Source organism: Stegodyphus dumicola, chromosome 9, assembly GCF_044657685.1.
Source record: "Stegodyphus dumicola isolate Sdum_Otavi_A_Nest chromosome 9, ASM4465768v1".
Taxonomy (NCBI): domain Eukaryota; kingdom Metazoa; phylum Arthropoda; class Arachnida; order Araneae; family Eresidae; genus Stegodyphus; species Stegodyphus dumicola.
Genome location: NC_140776.1, coordinates 180,198,263 through 180,204,262, shown reverse-complemented (window position 1 = coordinate 180,204,262; position 6,000 = coordinate 180,198,263). Strand labels below are relative to the sequence as shown.

General features: G+C 34.3%; 1 protein-coding gene across 1 annotated transcript in view; it reads left to right on the top strand.

The window, feature by feature from the left end:
- The first annotated feature begins 654 nt into the window (after positions 1 to 654).
- Positions 655 to 6,000, top strand: part of LOC118202579 (uncharacterized) — a 71,672-nt gene continuing 66,326 nt past the window's right edge. Inside the window, exon 1 of the mRNA XM_035374747.2 lies at positions 655 to 1,325. The gene's annotated coding sequence lies outside the window, so the exon portion shown is untranslated. The remainder of the gene's footprint in view (positions 1,326 to 6,000) is intronic.

The window sequence follows — 6,000 nt, the reverse complement described above, 5'->3', positions numbered from 1 at the left end:
TAAAATTAAGTAAGCAAACTGTTCTGTGAAAAGTATAGCATTTAATTTCATTCAAAATGAAATGTTGTTTAATAATGTATTCTTTTCACATACTTAGGGCTCTGAAATATTGTAGAAAAAGAAAATATATACATTTATATGTATATTTACGCCGTAATTAAAAAATGTTTACATCCGACCCTGTCAAAACCCATTGATCTTAATGGTAAGTCACTAAGTCACTGAATGTTTTGGTCTCCACAAAGGGATCGCCGGTGCTTCAAAACAGTGTATGGGAAAAAACCGGTTAAATTCTCTCTTCTTGCTTCCTATCTCCATGCTCGATAGCCTCAGCGCGATGCACCAACTCGCGATACATTGACAAGACATCCAGACATTAGACTGAAGATCAACTCGATAAACTCACAATAGACTGCTACTCCGCGTAGAAACAGGGTTTATATATCTTTTGGGCTGTTTTCGAGAAAATTCTGGACCAAACCGGTAAGAATTCGTTCTAGAATGTTCTCCATCCGTCCACGGTATATCGCCAAATGTCGCTAAATAGGCGATTTCGCGCCAAATCTAGCAACCCTACCTTCTTTTGAACATTTTTGGTAACCGTAAACTCGCCTTGAGGGGAAGCTATCTTACCGCAGCTGGACCCTTCGTAACAATACTCTTTAATACAGATAACGATATGTATCTAAAAATCTGTAGTAAGATAATTAATATTATTACCGCAAAGCTTTAGCGAAAGAACGTCTTACACCTTGCGAGCTCTTTACCTAAGCCTTTGAATGTAACTAGCAGGGCGTAGCTGGGGGGGGGACATTTGTCTCCGGGCGCCAAATTGATGTTAGGAATTTTTAAAATGAAATGTTTTCCACTCCTGGGAAACAGGAGCGACGCGAGATCTTCAGTTGTGTCCGGGCGGTAAAAACCCTAGCTACAGCTCTGGTAACTGGAGAAATAAGATGAAGTGAAAAACTCGGATCCAGTGTTAAAGTTAAAAAAATTCACTTTTAGAACTTTGAAAATCTGTAGAATTAGAGACAAGTAGGAGCCATCAATGTCATTATGAACGCTATATTTGCTAAAGATATTTCCTGCGCATATCTAGATGGCACTAACATGACCGCTAGATGGCACTAACATAGATTTATTAAAATTTATGGTATCATAATTTGTGTTCGTCTACCGGCTTCGTACAGCATATTTATGTAAAATCTAGAGCTATTGTGATTGTGTGAAGGGTTAAAGATTGAGCTGAAAAGATGCAATCTTGAACGTCGATGTTCGTAATCATTGGTTTGACGCGTTTAAATTTTTATATGATCTTGTCGGTCAGTAGGCATTTGAAAAATTCTTTTTATCTTAAAAATTACCTTTATGTTTCATAACCTGAGTTTAAAATATCAGAATCTCGATACGTAATACCCCCTGCTTCATAAATTCTGTTAAAAACATGAAATTTTGCTTTCAGAAATATGTGCATTCCATAATCAATATCGTTTATTTGTTCTGCTTTTGTAGAGGGCTTACGTATATCAGTTATAAGGAGAAATACAGTCTATTCCATTGTTTATAGTGTGCATGAGAAATACTTTTTTCCCAGAGGCATCAAGTTTGTTCATTAGATTAAATTATTTTGTTGTGGTGTTTAGGATAAAAAGAAGATATGAAGTTTTGATATTTTAGGCCCCCTTTTTTTTTTCCTTTTAATACTTTGTTTATCTCCAATGTTAGATTATTTTGATCTTTTTCACCATATTTGTAAGAGGATTTTTGTATAAAAATAGCTATGAAAGTATGCTGCTGTTAGTATGTTTACTTTTATTTATTTACTGCTTTTTGTGAACACCAGCTTTATTTAACAAAGTCATTAATTAAAAATTACATATATATATATATATATATATATATTTTGTCATTAAGTTTAAAATGAATCTATATTAGATAAATTCCATATGCCATTTATGCTTAAAGTTGTTACGCCAAAGCGAAAAATGCAACAATTTAGCAATATATATTTAATACTTCTCTGGTCTTGTACAAATATACTATTGAAGAAAAGTATAGGTTACATTATGCTAAATTTAATATGTTTATTAAAATTATCATGTGGTATAGCTGTTTGTCATCTTATAAAGTGAATATGAGATATCATTTAACTCATTTCTTTTTACCTCTGTACTACTTTCTGTGGATCAAAATCAGGTGTTCTTGTAATAAAGTAATAAAGTAATAAACTTATTTTATTTCTTAATGATTCTGTATAATTATTTGTAATCATTGGGAACTCTTAAATGTGACATATGTTTTATTAAACCTTTTAGGTATAATCGTTTTCTGTTTAAAATTTGGAAGTTTTAGTTAGTTTACACAAAATTCCCAATTCTAAATATATAACTGGGGAATAATGTATCTGTAAGAGCTAAATATGGTTGTGTTTTGCTTTTTAAGTATGAATGCATTTCATATATTTGTAAGAGCAAAGTACGAAAATAAGCTTTTAAAATTTTGTCTACATTTTTAGATTTTTAGTATTCCTGTGTTTGGGTATTATTATATGTATAAACTACAGTAAGAATCTGTAGACTTTTCTAATTATTTTTATATCATTAATGTTTACATGTAATATATTTATTTATTGGAAAATATACATGCTTTCATGAGTTACATTTTAAAAATTGCAATGTACCTATGTTTTAATTTTTATTATATATAACATTTTTAAATTGCTTTGCAGTTGAGTAAGCAAATTTTTATCAGTGGCTATAGAAATACGAGTTTACAAAATGTTACATATGTCATATTCGAGGGGAATATAATAATTATTTATTTTACTGGCTTTATTTTAAAATAATGTAGCACTGAAATTGAAATTTTAAATGGTAAAATTATTGTTCTGAAATTGGATTATGAATATAATATCTGTAATTATCTACGACTTTTATCCATCTTTCAGGCAACTTATCAAGCCCCTTTTTTTTGAACATTTCGTTTAGTTTTTCCAACATTTAGTAGTTAATTATATTTTTATGATGTCTCTAAAATTTTTTATCAGTAATTAAATGCTGTATTAACCTAAATAGGTAATAAGTGGAGATGGCTTAGGCAGAAGAGGGAAAATTTTCCATATAAAAGCATTATTCATTTTTCGAGGCTGATACAATTTATCTGGGAAAGGAAAACTTGGCTAATCTTTGGAATATGGTAACAGGTAGTTTGGCGACATTTTGGTAAGGCAATAAAGGTTACTAGCTTGGACTTTAGCAGTGTACATGGATAAAGTCAAGAGTGTGCGCAATGCCAATTTTGTGCAATTCTGGGATGTTTTAAGTAAAATTAGGTCGACGTGTACATGGCTAACGTGTATGTGCAATTTTTAAAAACACGGCAAGCAGTGGGCGATTCTGCACTTTCTCCCAATTTCGCACCTAATCTTCGTCATGATTAAGCACTTTTGTTCAATAAAAGTTCTAGTATAAGCATAATTCGGCTAGTAGATTGTTAGAAAAAAATGTTGAGGGAAAAAAAAAAAAATGCCTTTACTTCGTGAAAACAAAATGGCGTCCAAAAAAAAAAAAAATAGCAGGTTGCTGTAACAGGGTTAGTCGCCAAATTTTTGCCAAAAATCGCCAAGTTACCATAATCCAAAGATTAACCAGAAACTTCAATATACATTTCTGCATTTGAATTTTGGGATGACAGACAACCTGGCACTTTTCTCTTTTTTGACAGAGGTGCAGTTTTTCAATACACTGTTTTATATATAATTATACCATTTATACAGGGTGTCCGAAAAGTCTTTCCCTGATTACATAAATTGATAACTCAGGCTAGAAGTAAGATACAAATATAAAACTGGTGTCTAATTGTTTATAAACTATCAAAGTGTTTTTCACACATCAGTAAACTTACAGCACGTAGTACATCTAGGCGATATTAAATTTCCGTCCACACATTAGCCAACATCACTGGAGGGATCGATTCAATGACTGTGGTTATCCGTAGCCGCAGGGTTTCAAGATCTGGTACACGTATTCAGTAGACCTCGTCCTTGACATAACCCCATAAAAAGAAGACTAATGGGGTTATGTCAGGAGAGTGTGGAGGCCAAACTGTTAGCCTATCATGACCAATCCAATGCCCAGGAAAGGTCATATTGAGATAGGCACGGCCGTCCAAACCCCAATGAGGCGGTGCACTGTCTTGCTGAAACAAGACATTGGGGTGATACTGAAGCAGCTGACGAACAGCGTACAGTTGCAACATGTCCAGATACACTGCAGATGTGATGGTAGCCTCAGCGAAGAAGAATGGCCCGATAATTCAATCTTGCAATAGGGAGCACCAAACATTCACCTTTGGACTGCCTCTGGTGCACCCCATGATCTCGCCAGGGGGTTGTGAACCCTAAATGTGCACATTATGGCGATTCACTACTCCACTGACAAAAAAGGTCGCTCGCTTCGTCGGCAAAGGCAATTCGTCTGAGATAACCATCATCGTCCTCAATACATGATAGCATTTCGACCGCAAAGTCATATCGATGTGTACTGTCATTGGGCAACAAGGCCTGAACGATTTGCACTTTGTATGCACGAAACAAACGTTTGTGTAAAATGTCATGGAGAGAGCTTTTTGGTATCTGTAATTCACGTGAGGCCCTGCGCACCAATTTCTTCGGACTTCGCAGAAAAGACTGCCTCACAGCTTCCACCCTGTCTGCTGAGGTTCTTGGTCGACCAGACCTCAGAAGGTCAGCAACCGATCCTGTGTTCTTGAACTTCTCATACCAGGCTTTAATGCTCTTGACGTCAGGTGGATTCCTTCCAAATGTTTTCTGGAAGTGTCTCTGCACTGTGGTTGATGATTCTGTCTCATGGTACCACAGGACACACTGTGCCTTCTCCTGATTGGTTAACATGGCTTCTTGGGCACTGCACCTCATTCACTACTTACGTAGTGCGAACCTAAAACAGGAAAAAAAAAAAAAAAAAAAACTTTGATAGTTTGTAAACAATTCGACACAAGTTTCATATTTGTATCTTACTTCTAGCCTGAGTTATCAATTTATGTAATCAGGGAAAGACTTTTTGGACACCCTGTATGTTTGTTTCTTGCAATGTAGAAGTACAGAATTTCATGATGCATTATTTTATACATAACAAAGTCTGAAATCCAGGCATTCAGTATGTGGACCACTAGCTGTTTTTTCTTTTTTGGCATTTCACCAACGTACTGTATACATAGTTTGATCACTGTAGATAATGCTTTTGGCCCAAGAATTCAATAGTGAGTTTTCAATGAATAAGCATGGATTCTTACCTTAATGTCTATATGTGTGTGATGGATTTTTTGTTTATGATAAGTTATATCAGACTTCCAAAAATTTCTTTTGGAACTACTCTGATATGCGCCCTCATGTCGCCAAATTTCTCGCCAAAAATATTTGGCTCCATATTACGCTGCCATATTACTTTACTTTACTTTACGCTGCCATATTACTATCTAAATTTTTTGTCTACATTTTGAACTTTTAGCCTAAAATGTCTCCAAAAACGCGGTTTTCGCACATGCAAAAACTACGTTTTGAACACACAATGCTAAAAATCCGAAACAAAAACAAAAAATTTAGATAGCAAAAACGTAAAGTTTCTAACCAAAAATATTTGACAAGAATCCATGTACACAGCGACATGTTTTAACTTAAAAAAACATCTACGAATTGCACAATGTAGGCAACGAACGAATCTATGAACTACACAGACCTCGCTTTAATAAATTAACATAACAATAATAAATTTCAAAGAATACCATGTACACAGCATCCTGTTTAAACTTAAAAAAAATTCTACGAATTGCACAATTTAGGCGAGGAAGGAATTTACGATCTACGCACTCCTCGCTTTAATAAAATAACATAACAACAATAAATTTCAAATAATACCATGTACACAGCGTTCTGTTTCAACTTTTAAAAACATCTACGAATTGTACAGTCTAGACACT